Source organism: Schistocerca nitens, chromosome 1, assembly GCF_023898315.1.
Source record: "Schistocerca nitens isolate TAMUIC-IGC-003100 chromosome 1, iqSchNite1.1, whole genome shotgun sequence".
Classification (NCBI taxonomy): Eukaryota; Metazoa; Arthropoda; class Insecta; order Orthoptera; family Acrididae; genus Schistocerca; species Schistocerca nitens.
This window is the reverse complement of record NC_064614.1, coordinates 779,522,026-779,542,507: the sequence shown is the minus strand read 5'-3', so window position 1 is coordinate 779,542,507 and position 20,482 is coordinate 779,522,026. Positions and strand designations below refer to the sequence as shown.

The window sequence follows — 20,482 nt, the reverse complement described above, 5'->3', positions numbered from 1 at the left end:
ACCTCGTCGACTCTCTTCCAGCACGTCATGCTGCAAAAAGTAGTTGTTCAGGCTTTTGATAAGTGGTCACTATAATGTGACTGGACAGTGTAATTGTGCCGAGGCATACGTGGAAGCCTTATAGTTGTGACACCTTTGGCGCCCCCATCAGCTAGGCACTCCAAGCAGCGGCTTGTGTCGCTTGTGCAATAAGCCGGCACAGGGTGCAGAGGAGGTGAACGTTCTTACGTACTGCTAACAGTGATGCGAAACTGAAGTATCGGCGTATGAATGTGAGTAGTACTTCTCCATAACCGTGAAATCTTGCAGCTGGCTGCGCGGGGTAGCCTTGTCTCGGTCCGTGCGGCTCGCCCCGTCGGAGGTTCGAGTCCTCCCTCGGGCATGGGTGTGGGTGTGTTGTCCTTCGCGTAAGTTAGATTAAGTAGTGCGTAAGCTTAGCGACCGATGACCTCTGCACTTTGGTCCCATAAGACCTTACCACAAACTTCCTTTTTTTTTTTTTTTCTTGCAGCTGCTACTTTTGAAAGGCTGTAAAATGCAAACAGGATTGTGTGCACGGATATGATCTGTATGTATGTAGCCGGGAACATAATTTTCTTAACATTATATTAACCTTCCACACAAATAAACGGCAGAAGAATTGTCTGAGGGCTAGATTCAAATGATATGTAAATAATGGTAACTATCACATCTTTTCAGTGAAACTGTTGCAAAGATTCCGTTCTTATTGACGTACCCATGATGGTCAGTACTGTACACTCTTCGAAACATCAACTACATTCGTTACATGCAAATCGCACCCACAGCAGTGTATTGCTCGTAATAGGTGTTAAATGACGAAACATACAATTAGTCTATTTAGTACATAATTAAAGGGATTTGTATAATGGCTATCCAAACTCTGGGGCAACTCTTAAATTGTTCTCACGTACCCCAGGGGCTAAGGCTACTCTCTTGGAATACATGTAGCCTCGTGGTATACCACTGCTTTAGTTGAAAGTACTATAGATTAGTTTCACGTAGAGGAATGTGTGAATATCTCAGTTAACTAAAACTCCAAAGTGCGGTTTCAGTTGAAAGAACCAATAAATCGTTCAACCGCCAGAAAAATTACGGACAGATTTCACTTGAAAAGAAAGAATAAATAATTCACTCATTGTGCAAAACAGTAGTGGAATGTGTCGACTGCTTTGTTTCAGTTGCTTCCACAGATCATGAATGAATAATTCAAACTGTACGTAAAACTAAAACCCAATGAGTCGATGGTTTTCTAATAACCGATTGAATCCAGCTTTTTCATTCAGCTGCTCTCGTCGCTGGATTACGACAATTTGGTGTTTATTGCATAGCGCCATCATTTTGACGCAACTTGAATGGAAGCAGAGTAACAGAGTACTAGGGTTACATAGAAGAGATACGCAGCATAGGCACAAAACCAGGAGGAAACGCAGTCAACGCAAGTATTCCTTTAAGCGACAGTGCGCTTTACTAGAGACGGTCTTCTGACTGCTTGTAGAGTAGTGTTGCCAGACTAAATTGACGGAAGTACTGAACAAGGCCTGGCGTACTAATTTGGTGGGCTGAGGGCTGGAAGTGAACATAATAAACCACTTAATAAATATTAAAAAATTATCCGAAGGCCATTCCATAAGTAATGGAAACCATGGTATATCTTGCAATAATCCGACAGTATGAGAATTCCACGATGTGTTTAGAACCGGTACGGCAGCGTGTATCGGCATGCGAACATAAAATAGGGTTCCCGAACAGGAAGTCACGGTAAAGCTTTAAATGAAATCCGTGTACATTTATTGTGCACGAGTACAAATCGAACAAAAATGAATCAAAATCAATGTTTCAGAATAATCCCGCAGTGCATACGCAAAGTGTTGCCAAGTGTAGGAAAGTCGTTGAATGCGATTGGCATTGCCATCAATGTGTGCCACCTTTCACCGAAATGCCGTGAGGATATTTTGTTTGCAAAGCGTGTCTCACACAATGGGAATACGTTGTGGGACGAGGTTCGAGTTGCATGGATTGAGGCCTGGTGAGAAGGGTGGGTGGAGGCGGATCCATTTTCCATCAACGTCACACAGAATGTTTCAGGCTTCAGGCGCTGATACCGAGCCATCCTCGCATGCGGCCGCAATATGTGGGCTGATTTTGGTAATGTTTGTCACAGATTTCGGATGTATTTACTGCGAATACGGTGATGCCACTCTCTCGCACGATATACCATAGTAGCCATGACTTATGGAATGCCCCTCGTATTTATAATTGCTAGTTACAGCGTTCAACAAAAAAACTGTTACCTTTAATTTTTTTGGAATAGGTCATGTTGTAAACTTCTAATTACAACGATTGCACAACTTTGCTCTTACCATACCGACACTCAGTTTGCTTCTAGCATCAGACCATAACTGATTCAAGTGACTGAAGACGCTTTCCACATGGAAACACCATTATCTTTTTGATATACCTTTGTGTGTGTTACTTGTTTCTTCTCCTTTTAAAGACGGTTGCTAAAAGTACCATTTCGTAAGTAGAAGCTGACTTTCTGATTTTTCCGGAGTTATGTTTAGTATAGGCTATACAGGTCTCTTAGTATGAACTATAACGATATCATATTAAATACGCACCACTTTTGATGCTTGTACATATTTTCCGCATTTACGAGATACTTTTCCTACAACCATATAAATGAAAATCTTAATAAAGAGTTTTCGTTGACAGATCACTTTTTAATAATAGCTGAAGTTGGACGACAAGAGCTTCATTCTTAAATTTATTTCGCTCAACCTCATTAGTTTTAACATTTCTTGGTTAGCGTATGTTCCGAAGAAACAATCGCTTCTTACGTCATTCAACATACCGAACCAATTCTTCTGTACCGAACACCGAATGCGGGGATGGATCGCGGCCCCTCCCGCCGGAGGTTCGACTTCTCCCACGGGCATGTGTGTGTGTGTGTGTGTGTGTGTGTGTGTGTATGTGTGTGTTTTGTTCTTAGCATAAGTTAGTTTAAGTAGTATGTAAAACTAAGGCCTGTTGACCTCAGCAGTTTGGTTGCTTAGGAATTCACACACATTTGTACAGGGCTCGAACACCGAACTGTTCGGTAAAATTCGAACACCTAGAAACCCCAGAATTAGAACGAAGTGATCACTTAAAGGTGAACTACGGTTACTGTAGTACCCGAGGCAAAGTGCAACAATGTAACCTAGTATTTACACGTAACATGCAAGAGACTGAAGTCCTATGTACCATCGACGACGCTTTTCAGTAACGAAGAATAAGTTCTTAAGGTAGCAATCCAATTACCAATTTACTAAATTGAGGAAGGCCTCACAAAAACGACTTTACTGTCTTAATCTATGCGCCATTTAGCTCGATTACAAAATGTATATTTAAGGTGCCAAAAAGTAAATCTACGAAGTAATCCAAAGATGTCAGTAAATTTAGGTCAAATGTATCCACGTTTTGAAAAGGAAAGCTAAATCAGAAATGTGTATAAAATAGCAGTTGAGCATACTGGATTTAATATTTGCAACAGATTCACGTATCGTACCGCTAAGCGTGGAACCTACGAAAACGACACGTTCCACACTGATAAAAGGGAGAAAGATTGTCGGTTATAACAATTCGCCGTTCATGCAGTATAGTTTCATCATCAGGCATGACGTTTTAATTTATTATCTGTTTAGTACCGACACTGTTCGTAACATATTTTGCAAACAGTATCTCTACATACCACTGTATATGTATGAAAAACTAGGCTGTAGCATATAATTTAGGAGATATTACGTCATAAACATTTTGATACCTGCAAAACTAATTTTTAATTAAAATGGTGTACAGTAGAACTTCACCATCAGGCATGACGATTTAATTTATTACTCTTTTTTACTAAACCTATTCGTAACACACTGTGCAAATAGTATATATATATATATATATATATATATATATATATATATATATATATATATATTCCTGGAAATGGGAAAAAGAACACACTGACACCGGTGTGTCAGACCCACCATACTTGCTCCGGACACTGCGAGAGGGCTGTACAAGCAATGATCACACGCACGGCACAGCGGACACACCAGGAACCGCGGTGTTGGCCGTCGAATGGCGCTAGCTGCGCAGCATTTGTGCACCGCCGCCGTCAGTGTCAGCCAGTTTGCCGTGGCATACGGAGCTCCAACGCAGTCTTTAACACTGGTAGCATGCCGCGACAGCGTGGACGTGAACCGTATGTGCAGTTGACGGACTTTGAGCGAGGGCGTATAGTGGGCATGCGGGAGGCCGGGTGGACGTACCGCCGAATTGCTCAACACGTGGGGCGTGAGGTCTCCACAGTACATCGATGTTGTCGCCAGTGGTCGGCGGAAGGTGCACGTGCCCGTCGACCTGGGACCGGACCGCAGCGACGCACGGATGCACGCCAAGACCGTAGGATCCTACGCAGTGCCGTAGGGGACCGCACCGCCACTTCCCAGCAAATTAGGGACACTGTTGCTCCTGGGGTATCGGCGAGGACCATTCGCAACCGTCTCCATGAAGCTGGGCTACGGTCCCGCACACCGTTAGGCCGTCTTCCGCTCACGCCCCAACATCGTGCAGCCCGCCTCCAGTGGTGTCGCGACAGGCGTGAATGGAGGGACGAATGGAGACGTGTCGTCTTCAGCGATGAGAGTCGCTTCTGCCTTGGTGCCAATGATGGTCGTATGCGTGTTTGGCGCCGGGCAGGTGAGCGCCACAATCAGGACTGCATACGACCGAGGCACACAGGGCCAACACCCGGCATCATGGTGTGGGGAGCGATCTCCTACACTGGCCGTACACCACTGGTGATCGTCGAGGGGACACTGAATAGTGCACGGTACATCCAAATCGTCATCGAACCCATCGTTCTACCATTCCTAGACCGGCAAGGGAACTTGCTGTTCCAACAGGACAATGCACGTCCGCATGTATCCCGTGCCACCCAACGTGCTCTAGAAGGTGTAAGTCAACTACCCTGGCCAGCAAGATCTCCGGATCTGTCCCCCATTGAGCATGTTTGGGACTGGATGAAGCGTCGTCTCACGCGGTCTGCACGTCCAGCACGAACGCTGGTCCAACTGAGGCGCCAGGTGGAAATGGCATGGCAAGCCGTTCCACAGGACTACATCCAGCATCTCTACGATCGTCTCCATGGGAGAATAGCAGCCTGCATTGCTGCGAAAGGTGGATATACACTGTACTAGTGCCGACATTGTGCATGCTCTGTTGCCTGTGTCTATGTGCCTGTGGTTCTGTCAGTGTGATCATGTTATGTATCTGACCCCAGGAATGTGTCAATAAAGTTTCCCCTTCCTGGGAAAATGAATTCACGGTGTTCTTATTTCAATTTCCAGGAGTATATATATATATATATATATATATATATATATATATATATATATATATATATATATATAATGGAGCACAAATTAGCCCGACTATATTGATCCAGTGTTTCATAAAGAGAGATTTACAGACATACAACAAAATTCACGCAAAATTTCAAACGTTTCCTAAACTTTTTCTCGCTTACATGCTTTAAGTCAAATATTCAACATATAAACTCATTTGTAATCAGACCACTGAAGCTGTTTTATACATGTGAGTTCCATGTTGAAAAGAATCTCGGATTTATTGTTGAAGCTCTAAAGCATCTGTACGAACCGTTCGTTGGGCAGTAGTAGCAAATATTGTATAGGACTTCCGCTGCGTCTCAAGTATAGCATTCACGATAACGAGGTATGGTTAGATTTTCATGGTCGTACTCCTAAATCAATCCAGTAATCATACAAAGGAATACGTGACCTGTTTTAACGAAGTCGTGTGTCTCCTGGGCAGTGAAGCATTTGAATGGGGTCACAGTACATGGTTTAAAACTCAAACAGATGAAGGTGAACGTCATGAATTCCTGGCTAACGCTGTATGTCTGTTCCATGGTTACACTGAATTTAGGTGATAACTCTGTGACGCTCTCAGGCTGTTTTCTCTGCACTGAATTTTTAGTAGCTGCCAAAGGAAAAAAAAATATTTGCCGAAACATTCTGAAGAAAATTATGCTCCTCGTATTACGGCAGCTGTTCAAAACTGGACTAATCTCTTACCGGTAAGATGTTGTTCTTTGCTGCTAATCACTTAGCAGTTACGTTTATCATGTAGACAAGAATGCATACCATCCTTCTACTGGAAATCAGTGTTAATCTTGTTTTCGACGAAACATATATCAGCTATTCGTATTAGGCACCATCGGTAGACTATAAAAATAGATAATTGTTTAACTATATATATTTCATTAACTATAATTGTTTAACTATATGTGTTTCCTCGCAGAGTTTCTCGTAACAAACTATTTATGGAAGCTATTATGTTTTGCATTATAGACCAATGATGATGCGTGGTACGAATAGGTCATGCATCGTTCGTGGAAAACAAAATAAATAATTTTAAAAGGTAGATAATGTAAGTCCTTATCTACATAATCGACCTAATTGAAGCAGTAACTAAGAAAGAACGACTACAGATATTAATAACATTTAGCATCGTGCTGCCCCTCGACGAAAATGGGATGAATTCATTTAAAAATCCATTTACCATGTGTGGGATGAGTTTGAGAATCGATTGAGCGTCACGTCAGTTCACCTAGCTACAACTACCACGTTTCATGAAGAAAAGGAAGGAATATCACCTATAGCATATCAGAACTAATGGAAAGTCTCCAACGAACCCTTAAAGTGTGGGGTCTTGCCCACTCGTCGCTAATAGGGTGCCTACGGGATGCAGCGTTTTCCGAATGTTATACAACAATTTCAAACAAATAATATTAGTAGTTTTATTTCTAGAAAGCAAACTGACAATGCTTAAGTTTACTGCAGCAAATGTCTCAAGCGAGAGGCGACATGAAAACTGTACAATTCTTGCTACACATCGAGTCCAAGGAAACACTTGATACGGATCACGACAACCTGACAGCGTTGCACTAATCACGCTGCAAACTCGGGACGATCTGAGCGGCCGAGGATATTTTCTTTTTTTTCCTTTATTGAATTTCAATTCCCCCCGAAGGGGGCGGGCTGGCAGCAGCTTAGTATGCCGCTCTTCAGCCTACAGACTTTGTTAGAAAGATGAAGAGAATAAATAATAAAAACAGGCGATAAAATCGGAGACTTAAAGAGTAACATGGCGAAAAGAAATCGTGGAACTTAAAACAAAGAACAGAGGGATGATGACGCTAAGAAAATACATACAAAGCAGACAGGGCCGAGGATAGCAGGAGCGTTGCTTTTATTCACTTCTTGGGTCCAATTCCGTCTACCATTGGCCGTCGTCTCCTCACCGCCTTCTCTAGTCTTGCGTTCCGCTTCTTCGCTCTGGAGTTTGTGGTTACGCCAGAATATAAATACGTTGCGCAAGAGAAAAATGATGCACAGCATGTGTCTCTTTCCCAAGACCATCGATTATTTCCTCCTCACTGAAGGAATTCCATATTAAAATTTAGCCGTTCAGTTTTCTCATATGTTTTTAGGCAGTCGGGCTGCGGTTACTCATCAGCATTAGGTGTCTAAGGAAAGATACGTCTAAAGAAAATCTCCGTGACGGGATCGAAACTAAATACACCTCATCGTAATTCTGTACATTCTCGAATCAGTATTATAGTACGCGAAGTGTAAAATACATATTTAGATTGAAGCAAGTGAAACAAAATTAATAAAAGTTGAAGATCGCTTACACTTGTTCTGTAATTATACAATAATCTACTATACTTCGGTTTCATTTTTATTATTTCCTGCTGTAACAGATGTTTCGCTTTTTACTCCGTGCAACTACTTACACTGTTTAATTTTTTTGTCTCTTTCTTTCTTGTGTTTTATTACAGCGCAATTCTACACGAACACTGAAGTTTTCTGCTTCAGCAACAATGACAGACGCATCATTCGTCCCAAAAAAGCATAATAGGGCCTGTATATAGTATTAATCAGGTAGTATGGGTAGTTCTGTATGGTTAATAACCATGCTGTGGTGTACAGGGGAGTCTTGTCGTTGGACAATCTTAAGTTGTTGCAGAAAGAGTTGTACAAAACTTCTGTTTAGTGTGATAAACCGCAGCTCTCTTTAAATGTGGATAAACGTACTGTCATAAATATAACTAAGAGAAAGATCTGGATGTTACCTTAATATAAGATTAGAGGTAAACATTTTGAGCAAGCATGAAAAATTAAGGCGTAACATTGAGAAACAATGCCGGCCGGAGTGGCCGAGAGGTTCTAGGCGCTACAGTCTGGAACCGCGCGACCACTACGATCGCAGGTTCGAATCGTGCCTCGGGCATGGATGTGTGTGATGTCCTTAGGTTAGTTAGATTTAAGTAGTTCTAAGTTCTAGGGTACTGATGACCTCAGAAGTTAAGTCCCACAAGGCTCAGAGCCATTTGAACCATTTGAGAAACAATGTGGTATGGGGCGATCACGTAAAATCAGTGTTATTGAAGTTGAATATAAGATAGATCAGTTAGAAAAATTCTGTGTAAACACAAGACTGATGCGACAAATTCTAGAGTGTTGTTCCAGTCTTTGGAGTCCTTATTGAGTCGACGTGACAGCAGGCGTCTTTTGAATTCAGCGACGGGCCATAGCACATTGCAGCTCGGTACAGCTCATACAAAAGCATAACAGAAATGTTCGGAGAATTTACATAGGAAATCGTGAAAGAAAGACTTCGGAGGTCTAGCAAAACCATGTTGGATAAATACAGAGAACTTCTATTCGAAGGAGATTGAGGGATCAAAATCCCGCCATCTTACACAGGCACCATGAATATAAGAGAGACTGGGGAACAAACAGGGGCATACAGGCATTTTCACTTGCTCATAGTGCACAAAGGGGAACGGAAATCGATAGTATTGTTACGGTATTGACAACCGTTCACTATACAGTGACTTGCGTATATAGGCTTATGTAGATCTAGGTGTAGTATGTGACAACGTGCTGTATATGTGAGCTACGTCCATTTTTGAAGTCTAATCCATATCTCGAAATTTTACTCCCTCATCATCTGGAACACTGTTGTTCTACGTCATGCGTTTCTACAACATACTTTTAGCAGTTAAATACTGCTTTACAGCACTGCCTGGCGCATTCCGAATTACATACACTCCTGGAAATTGAAATAAGAACACCGTGAATTCATTGTCCTAGGAAGGGGAAACTTTATTGACACATTCCTGGGGTCAGATACATCACATGATCACACTGACAGAACCACAGGCACATAGACACAGGCAACAGAGCATGCACAATGTCGGCACTAGTACAGTGTATATCCACCTTTCGCAGCAATGCAGGCCGCTATTCTCCCATGGAGACGATCGTAGAGATGCTGGATGTAGTCCTGTGGAACGGCTTGCCATGCCATTTCCACCTGGCGCCTCAGTTGGACCAGCGTTCGTGCTGGACGTGCAGACCGCGTGAGACGACGCTTCATCCAGTCCCAAACATGCTCAAGGGGGGACAGATCCGGAGATCTTGCTGGCCAGGGTAGTTGACTTACACCTTCTAGAGCACGTTGGGTGGCACGGGATACATGCGGACGTGCATTGTCCTGTTGGAACAGCAAGTTCCCTTGCCGGTCTAGGAATGGTAGAACGATGGGTTCGATGACGGTTTGGATGTACCGTGCACTATTCAGTGTCCCCTCGACGATCACCAGTGGTGTACGGCCAGTGTAGGAGATCGCTCCTCACACCATGATGCCGGGTGTTGGCCCTGTGTGCCTCGGTCGTATGCAGTCCTGATTGTGGCGCTCACCTGCACGGCGCCAAACACGCATACGACCATCATTGGTACCAAGGCAGAAGCGACTCTCATCGCTGAAGACGACACGTCTCCATTCGTCCCTCCATTCACGCCTGTCGCGACACCACTGGAGGCGGGCTGCACGATGTTGGGGCGTGAGCGGAAGACGGCCTAACGGTGTGCGGGACCGTAGCCCAGCTTCATGGAGACGGTTGCGAATGGTCCTCGCCGATACCCCAGGAGCAACAGTGTCCCTAATTTGTTGGGAAGTGGCGGTGCGGTCCCCTACGGCACTGCGTAGGATCCTACGGTCTTGGCGTGCATCCGTGCGTCGCTGCGGTCCGGTCCCAGGTCGACGGGCACGTGCACCTTCCGCCGACCACTGGCGACAACATCGATGTACTGTGGAGACCTCACGCCCCACGTGTTGAGCAATTCGGCGGTACGTCCACCCGGCCTCCCGCATGCCCACTATACGCCCTCGCTCAAAGTCCGTCAACTGCACATACGGTTCACGTCCACGCTGTCGGTGCATGCTACCAGTGTTAAAGACTGCGATGGAGCTCCGTATGCCACGGCAAACTAGCTGACACTGACGGCGGCGGTGCACAAATGCTGCGCAGCTAGCGCCATTCGACGGCCAACACCGCGGTTCCTGGTGTGTCCGCTGTGCCGTGCGTGTGATCATTGCTTGTACAGCCCTCTCGCAGTGTCCGGAGCAAGTATGGTGGGTCTGACACACCGGTGTCAATGTGTTCTTTTTTCCATTTCCAGGAGTGTATTTCGACTACATTTCACTGCTGTCACAAGGAAATTTCATGAAAATTAAGAAAAGTTAGATAGAGACAGAGGCAAATTGACAGAAATACAGCCAAGGAGAGAGAGACGAAGAGACTAGTTCCAAGATACAGAGCTCGTAAAGACAAACGTAGCACTGAGCGGCTTCGTAATGATATTATTTTCCTCTTAGCGGCGAAAATTGTTATTTGAAAGTCACGGTTTGTGCCTTTCAATCGATATGACGCCGTCTTCGAAAGACATGCGTCTGGAGGGAAAGAACGTCAGTGTTCCGTCTACTTCGGCATCATTAGGGATGGAACATTACTGAATTGTGCAAGCATGTGGCGAGATATTGAATGACGCATTATTGAAAGACCCATTCTGGCATCAGCCTAAAACGACTTAGAAAAAGCAGGAATAACTGGAACAGTGTCGCAACGTTACACATCCAAACGAATATGTGTTTTAACTAATTGGTCACTTCAGCACGTAAGAATTAGCATATCTCGGCAACTGTTCTCTGCTGTCACAACAAAATAATATGAAGTTTGTTTCAACTTCTCACAAACGAATATTATCCATCGTGTTGAAAATATGAAGCGCACGTGAGGAGAGAATTAACATCGCGTAGTTACGTTGCAGGGCCGGCCGAAGTGGCCGTGCGGTTAAAGGCGCTGCAGTCTGGAACCGCAAGACCGCTACGGTCGCAGGTTCGAATCCTGCCTCGGGCATGGATGTTTGTGATGTCCTTAGGTTAGTTAGGTTTAACTAGTTCTAAGTTCTAGGGGACTAATGACCTCAGCAGTTGAGTCCCATAGTGCTCAGAGCCATTTGAACCATTTTTGAATTACGTTGCAAAGCGAGTCACAGACGTAGTTAAATCATGCTGCTTCCTTGCGGGCGTTCCGCACTTGCTTCGCGCTATAACTTGACTTACGCGGTCTGTGAACTGTGACATAGCTGGATGTTATCGTGACCGTGGAACGATAGTTGATCGCCACTATTTAGCGCTCAAGAGGAAGTTTATGATCACTAGACTTGCCGTTAGTATCCTGGTATAAACATCAAGCCTCTCTTCAGTGTCTCGTGTAGAAAGGCAAGTAAAACGGATGCGGTCCTTAATCGCGGCGTCCACATTAAAGCTGTTCGAGAGCAATAGGCGTTCTTGCCCTGTCATCATCGCAAACATTTATAGTCAGTGCACTTAACATGCACAGCCATCAGAGTCAAGCAGATTATGCGGTTACCAACTAGACAAAGAACAGTATTGGTTATATAATGTTAATTTTTATATATAAAAATTGAGATGACTCAGGGGAGCCGTCTCAATATGTTACTTTCTATCAAAAGATATTTAGGTGACAATATTGAAATTATGACACAAGCCGTAACCGGGGATTGAAATGAGTGGCGACAAGTGAAAATTTGATCCAGGCCGGGAATCGAACCCGGATTTCCCACTTAACGAGAGCTGTTGCCTTAACAATTTCGCCTATCCGAGCATGCTTCACTCCCAACCCAAATTTCTAACTTGTATCACACTACATACGTTGCGTCCCCTGTCCATTACCCTTATTGGTCGCAGTCTCAAGCTGACTGCCGCAAAAGTTCGGACGAAGCGCGCATCTGCGCTGAATGTTTTTTAAGTGATCAAGGTGCTTATATTTATAGTTTTTCTCTGTTCTTCCGGACACCACCAACCCCCGCCAAAAAAAGAGGAATAAATATTTCCTTCGTCATGGCGAAGTTGCCGCGAGACTACAATGTCCATGTGATCGATTACTTCCACAAAATGTTTTCGTTTGCTTCCTAGATCATAATTTATCTTACTTTTATCTGGAAGTTAAACCAAGAATATTAAGAATTATTTTTAACTTCTAGCACTGAAGATGGTCACTCAGTGACAGAAAATCGATTTTGCAATAGTAAAAAATATACGACCAATGCTGTCTCTTTTTTCAAGTATACCTGTTATCTGGTCGTAGTGCACAAGACAACATGGAGTCGCCAATCAATAAGAATTATTAAGTCACAACTATTTGCTCGTGGAATTGGTAAGTTACGCTCCTATCGTCGAATATAAGTTTTCTAAAACAAACTCTTGAGGTACACTGCAAACAGAAAGTCGGAGCTCTTCAAAACTGCTGACTCCTTGTGGTCATGGCTTGTCATCGGGTGCTCTTATTGATCTACTTGCTGAAAGGTACGTAATGTGTAAACTGTAACTTTGCAGTCGTTACTGCAGTAACACAGAAAGTAAATAATATGAAGTTCACGGCGAAGTGAACTGTCCTGCCCTAACAAACGCGCTCGTTGCAAGGTCGTGGAACAGTTTGCCAACTGTGGAAAATGTTGTTGGCAGCCAGTTTCCCAAGAAGACGCAAGGCATTCATAGACGTCGTTGGAAATGAGTTCGTTCTTCTGCTCACGTCAATGAGATTGGGGAAAGTCTAAATCAGTTTTAAGAAACTGTGTGTCTCTCATGTGAAATTCGTAAGGCTCGTGGCCTTGAGATGAACGAGGAATGTGCTCAAGAGATAAGAAATTAAAAACAATTTGCTTTTTTAGCAATAAGCTTCAGTGGACAGAATAATTGTGACACATTTTGTTAAGATGGTGACATCTGTGCTGTATAGTTCTTTTACACCTATGTTACTTTGAAAACAGTCAAAATAATCCATATTTACTTTCAGATTTTCGGCATTCATTGAATTAATCACCACTAGAGAAAGTAGGGTATGTCGCAATTAATTCCTAACATACGTTACACAATTCGTCGTCAAACAGTGGAACTATAAGAAAGTACGAACATGCGCAGTTCATACTGCCGGTATACTAAAACCTAGCAAGTTGCATATTTCTATCAGATTCTTCCACACACGGTGTGTGTATGCAAACGATGAAATAGTAAAATCGTCAGTATCCATACAAATACGTCTCTTAAGATTCTGACGCCTATCTAACTCCTGAAATAGGGTAGGAATACTCGTTTTCTTCTACCTACAGATATGATTTAGAGCGAAGATTAAACTACTGAATAATGTACATATAGCGAAAAATTCCAAATATGAACTTTACTTTTAGCTCATATTTTCTGAAAAATTTCTCTTACTTATTGTAGAAATATCACCTTCGATTACTTACAATTTATAGTCTTTTGTACAAAATATTTCAGTCATAGCTCCTAGAGAACAGTGACTTAACATTACTTTCGTTGGCTCATCTTCAAGATTACAGCAAATGCTGAGGATTAAATAAATTATACCAACTGATCAGAGAAACATTACTATTTCAGTTCTTTACTTATATTTAATAATCTACAAATAATAAATTACTAGATGTTGAGGAAAGGTTTTTAATAATAACGGCTTGTCACAACATCAAGATAATGTGGTCTTTGAGACTCTTGTCTTCAGTTCGTAGTAAGGAGACAGCACTCAAAAAACTCTTTGCATCACATTCTTAAGATATAAAAACTTTGAACTTATCTTGACTCTGGTCCATAAATAACTGCTAACATGCGATTACAATTTTTCGGGTAGTCGCTGATAACATGCTCCGGTCAACACGTAAAGTTCTTCAAAGTTCGCTAAATTACTACATGCGTTTCAGGTCAACATTTAAATTTGTTCACTTTCGGTCAGAGGACTTGAGATATCCTGGACATTATGTCCCACAAATACGCTAACGCCCAACAGTCTGAGACAGAGAAATGACAAATTACCCTTTTAACAGGTTTTAGGCCATGCGTTTGTTCCGTCTATGTACTACTTAAAATGTTTTCTGACTTCTTAGAACAACTCATACTAACTCACAACTCACACTTACCCACATTATATTGAAACATAGTTATATTATCAAAACTTAATCGTTACAAAGGAAATGAATTCGCCGCCAACTTAGTCTAATGATCATTTTACTGAGACCCAGTTGTTTACGCTGTATTAAATCTCTTGTAAACCCCTTCCCCCTTTCAGGTAAGTGTTCGCTGTCCTACAACAACAATTTAATGAATCATTGGTAAGGGAAACTCTGTGCTCCTGCATCCTTAAGCCATTCCAAACGATCTTTGTACAAGTCGCTATCAGTTGCACAATGTAGACCCCTATTCCACCGTAAATACATTACAGAAAAATGGCTACATCAGCGTGTAATACCTCAAGAGCACTATATGGAAGAAGAAAATCTCAGTCATCTTTATAGAGGATATAATACTCGTATATGATGTCCGATGGGTAACTGAATCTCATACATCGTCACTTAACGATATTAATACATAACATTCCTTTTCACGTATGTTAGATGCCTTTTTTCCCCTTTGGCTTCAGTATATTGTTGTAGCGAGGAAACCTCACGACAAGAAGTTCAGAAACAACGGACTGTAACAGTATTCACGGTGTTCATACATGAGAGAATAGTGACACTTTTCCTACCATGCTGGCATTTTAGAATTTACTGTGACTTCTTTATATCGAAGATTTGATTTTTTGGGATCAGTTTTCTTCTCTCTCCCTACAGAGTGTTTGTCTACAATATCGTTGAACCGCTTCAAGCATAAATATTGCCACATACATGCTCCATCCCTACGTCTGTCTCCGATGTCTGAACGAAATGCTACTTGTTGGTATAACTAACAGATCTCATATGCTATGAGTACTGAATAGATGCCCCAAGATAGTATTTATGACTTGGTGAGACAAGCTAGTAGAAAAGTAGATTTTTATTTACATATTACGGAAGAAATTGCTCTTGCTCATACTAAACACCATCTTAGGCAGAAAAAGTTTCTGGAAAACATCGACATGTATTCTAGAGTTAAAGTATCAGTTTCCTAGTTTATTATCAATAATCTAATAGTAGCCTACTAGGTCCAGAGAAACATGTCGTGGATGATATCTAAGAATAAGCACGCTGGTGTTAACACCAGCTGTTCGTCGCAATTCCTCCCACTATTATCTTACGAACAATTATTTTCGATTAGTAGAGGCCACAGGGTGGTTAACGATCTAATTAGAAACGGAAGCGAACATGTACCACCGTCTGTTCCATTGTCCTGTGTGGGTGAAAGTGCGACAATAATGAACTGAGACGGATAATTAACGTGTCTAAACCCATGTGTTACCTTCTACTCTCGGCATGTATCTTTCCAGTAGTCAGACATCCCATTTCTCAGATAAAACGATTACTATTTGAAATACCTGCCGCGAGAGTTGATTAGTATGGTTCAAATGGCTCTGAGCACTATGGGATTTAACATCTATGGTCATCAGTCCCCTAGAACTTAGAACTACTTAAACCTAACTAACCTAAGGACATCACACAACACCCAGTCATCACGAGGCAGAGAAAATCCCTGACCCCTGTTGATTAGTAACAATGAAGTAATTATCAGGATAATATTAGCTTTCTACCGTCATCTCAACCATGGAGAGAAGGGCAAATTTTAGATTTCCCACGTCTTTCACCTATTATCTAACTAGCACCCAAACGCGCCTACGTGAAACCGAAATCGATGTGGCTCTCATGACGCATTCCGTTAATTACAATAGCATGCTTGTTGTGCGCCGTTACTGAGTAAAATCATCCGTCCGCGCAGACTATTGAGGATTTCTTAATTTGTTTTCTTCTTCTCTTCCATTTCTTTGACGAAGAGTAGGGGTGTTGGAAACATAATTAAAACTAATTTGTTTCTCTCTTCTTCCTCGGAATAAGCGAAAGATGAGCGGAACACACCGAAATAAATTTTAATTTGAGAGGTAGAATTTGAGAGTGCTATATCGAGAACGTGTCGTGCAGGTAGAGGGAAGGAAATACCACTACTAATATAAACGTGTCCATGAGGTAGATTACTTCGCTTTACATTTTTAGTATTTCAGTGTTGAAGAAAGCGGTAGTGTTGTAGACAGAATATGAGATCAGTTTGACTGCAATGAGAGGGAATATAGGAACGATTATAGCGTTACAGTATGAGTCATTCAGACGTACTATTAAAACTTGTTTTATGGACCAATGAACCCCGATCATAGGACCGAAATTGAAACCTTTCATCCAGCTAACTCGTGTCCTAAGATTGAAACGGTAGCGGCCCCAGTACGATAGTTCGTTGTGGTTTTTACCGACCTGCTGTCAGCTAACTTGTAATAGCGGTTGAGTGTACGGCGGCTGCACGACATTGTGTTAACGGAGTACATACCACGTTGAAAAATTAGCAACTGTACGTATCCCTGTGTATATACTGACTTGAGAGGTTTTAATATCTTATCTTTCTGATTTGTCAAATAGCAGTCTTACATGCAATGTAAAAATTTCCCTTATGTAGTAACTTTATACTTTAATAGGCGATCACACGATATGTATCTCCGTGTATGTTCGAAAGGCAGTTCGGATCCAAGGAAAATAACGTCCTACGCCGATATGCATGACTGTATGCAAAATGACTTTTTTTTTCTACGCGCTGTAATGACTGGCATCGCTCGTCCCCGAAACTGAGCGGTGCGTGCGGCTGATGCCACGAGGGGAATGACGGTTCTATTTCAGTCATTGTTTCCGTCACTGCCAGGGATATTTCCTCGCTTGGAGAACTGGTCCGGGACGCACTCAGTCTCTTGATGGCTACTGAGGAGCTATTTGACAGAGCAGTAGCGGCTCCAGGTCTGCTAACCTGACAGCGGCCTGGAGGACGGTATGCTGGGATGACACGGTGGCCGGTCGGTCCCTACGGCCCGTCTATGGCCAAAAGGGCGTTGCTTACTTAACGGCATCTCTCCTTAACTCTCGCCTAGCGTAATGAAATGCTCAAGAAACGAGAAAAAATTTCAGGACCAAATAAATGAATCGAGTAACAGTATAAATGATAAGTGTTTGGAATCTGTCGCAAAATAAATAACAGGAGGTAACTCTAGAGCGGGATTAATGACTGGATGGAAAACGTGGAATCGAGGGAACTGAAGGTAGACAGAACACCACATTCATTGGGAGAGTTGTCTTGAAGTGCCACGAAACTGTCGAGGAGATGTATGTAAGTACACGAGGAAAGAAATAATATATCCCGCCAACATCATAGTCATTACAGGGCTGGACGACGTCGGGTCAAGGAACCGACAGCGAATCTACTGATGGAAGCATCGAGTTATTAGTGATTTAGGGTAACCTTCCTATGAAAGTAGAGCAATAAACACCACTTTACATTATTCTTTCTTACCGGTTCCGTTTCGATGTTGCGAATCATGGTTAACCATAGATATGCCGAGGGCGTTTTTAGTCTCCATTACGCACACTGACATTGATCAAAGCTTCCTGGATGTCGCTCACTCTGTGGCTGTACTGGCACGCTGTTCACATGATGTGGAAACAACCCAAGCTGTGTATCCCATTCCCATGGAAACCCATAAGTACGCCGTTGACCACCAAGCTTACCAACACTTACGTGGTAGTAACTAACCTGATGGAAGGGCGATTTATGTATGTAGTAATTTCTCATTAAGTGTATAACGTATGGAAAGATGGGAGTTCTTCGAGAACCACAGAATTTAGGAGGTCTGGGGAATATGAACCTGAAATCTCGTTGACGATAGCGTATTTCGAACAATGAGCAAGTAATTTTTTGAAAGCTTCAGAATTACGACTGCAACCAAAATTCGAAAGGAATAATAAACGATAAAAAGTATTTTTACGAGAGGGAGGCCTCTATAGGTACAGCGGTAGCTCAAGTGAGCCTTTATCGACGGGAATTCCTGAAATCTATTGATGTGCTGCAGGGAAAACGTGAGACATACGACTTTCCTCTAGAATTCTAGCTCCGTACGTGAAGTAGCGCTCTACTTTGCCCAGTTCCCCTACAAATTAAAGCTGTGGTGACGAATCGGTGTTTACGCAAAGATTCTAAATATATGTAACGTATTTTCAATTGTGCATACCTGACTTGAATTTTCTAGCTTCCGGTTGCTTACACAGTGGAAACATTTTGGAATCGTCCATTAAACGCTAACTGTATATTTAAATATAATACAAAACTTGAAAATATTACTGTCAGTTGACGGAACGATAGCACTTGGCGTTTTTCTTCACTTGCTCAGAGAAATAAACAGTGCATTGAGTAATCTTTGGGGAGTGAGGTATTAAACTAAAATAGTAAACATAAGACGTATTCTCAGTACAGATCATAAATAAGTTTTCGACATTAAACGTTCAGAACCTGAGTGGGTAGGAAATTTCTTACATTTTAAGTAATACATCCATTTTGTAGTCTGTATACTGTAGCCATTCAGAGTAGATGGCAGTGTGGTGGAGAAGTAATCAGTGTCAGAGGCAGAGACGCGCGAGTCAGCGAGGTTGCGGCCAGTTCAGAGCCTTACACAAGGGCGTTTATCCACATGAAATTATCATTGTTGTCAAAGCTAATGCTGCTATAATACCCTTCGCAGGAACCGTTTAGTGTTGTGCAACGACCCTACTCCTCAAATTGTTAGCTCAACGCACTGACGCTTACCGAGCTTACGGAAGCCAGTCCCTGACGGAAATCATAGCTGAATCCTTTAACGACAATGTCACAACAGCGGTGGCCTGCAGGCCTAGTACATTCAGTCAGTCTCACACACGTACACACACCGCTTCCGTTATGTGCCACACTGCGGCGCTGTCGACATTTATACTCACCTCTGCGGTAATCCTGCCCTCGCAATGTCCTCCAGTGTCAACTGCGCGGAAGATTAACTGGCGTGCGTTCACACACGGCAGTGCTGTACCAGGAGCACCGTTGTAGTTCCTGGCAGAGCAATTAGTTTTGTGACATCGAGAACGCCGGTCTCTGAACACAGCTTCGGAGTTTGAGACTGTCCACAGCGATGTCTACGTATTTAGCGTTCTTACGATTAACTTTTACTCTAAAGTGGTTCTGGTGGTACGACACACTTGTATCCAGTATAAGGAAAAATTTACTACTTCCCTGGGGCGTCTTATAAAATTTGGTGGAATAGGAAAGTAGCCTTAACTGACGTGTATACTTTCTACTTCTGGAGAGGCAAATGGAAACTATGATTCCAGATTAATATTGAAGGTTTATTTTTAAGACTACAAAAACTGATAGCAAGCATGTAACGAATTACAACTCTTCCATTAAAGTTGTTTATTTTTTGGGGGAAAATGTTATTTGTGTGTGTGCTACGACCTAGACATAACACATGGAGTTCAGGGAGCGATATTAAGCGTCGCGAGCAGCGAAGTCTACTGTCTCCCAGTTCAGTTTCCTCTTGTTGAATAAAGACACAAATTCACAGAAAAAAATTCCGCGACCCGTGTGAAGGGTTAAACGCCGGCAGCCGCCCTTGATGGTTTTTGGCGCCTGTGTACCGTCACATACTTCCAGAGGCGAGCCGCGCTACAGGCGAGAGGTTCCGACTCGTGGCGTGCGCGGACTCTCGACAGCGGAGGTGCGTGCGTGGTGGACCACCGACCGCGCGCTACTGAAGCGCCCGAGGGCGGAGTTCGGCGGAGCCTTGGGTTTCGCGCTCGCCGCCGTCGACTGCAGCCGACGCCCTCCGACGCCACGCGAAGCGACTGCGAAATAGCGGCTCGCCGATTTCTGCGCATGCGCTGCCGCGCCGAGTACACCGCCAGTGCATTATGCGCGAGCATTTGTCTCTCTGTTTCTCTCTCTGCTCCGCTCAAGTCAGTCAGATAGTGAGACACTAACATGTCATATTAAAGCTGCGGACAATATCTGTCTTCTCCGTCGTGAGCATAATTCGTGTACATGATCGGGACTAGCACCAAGACAGATGTAAATAGTGTGAAATCTATTAGAAAGGAAATTAAATTTCCTGTATTAGTCTGATCATTGTCGATATGACTTTCTTTTTTTAATTATT

The 20,482-nt window shown here is 42.9% G+C and overlaps 1 protein-coding gene across 1 annotated transcript in view; it reads right to left on the bottom strand.

The window, feature by feature from the left end:
* LOC126203490 (acid sphingomyelinase-like phosphodiesterase 3a) overlaps window positions 1-20,086 on the bottom strand; it is a 1,221,386-nt gene extending 1,201,300 nt beyond the window's left edge. Inside the window, exon 1 of the mRNA XM_049937847.1 lies at window positions 19,272-20,086. The gene's annotated coding sequence lies outside the window, so the exon portion shown is untranslated. The remainder of the gene's footprint in view (window positions 1-19,271) is intronic.
* Between the last annotated feature and the right edge of the window lie 396 nt (window positions 20,087-20,482).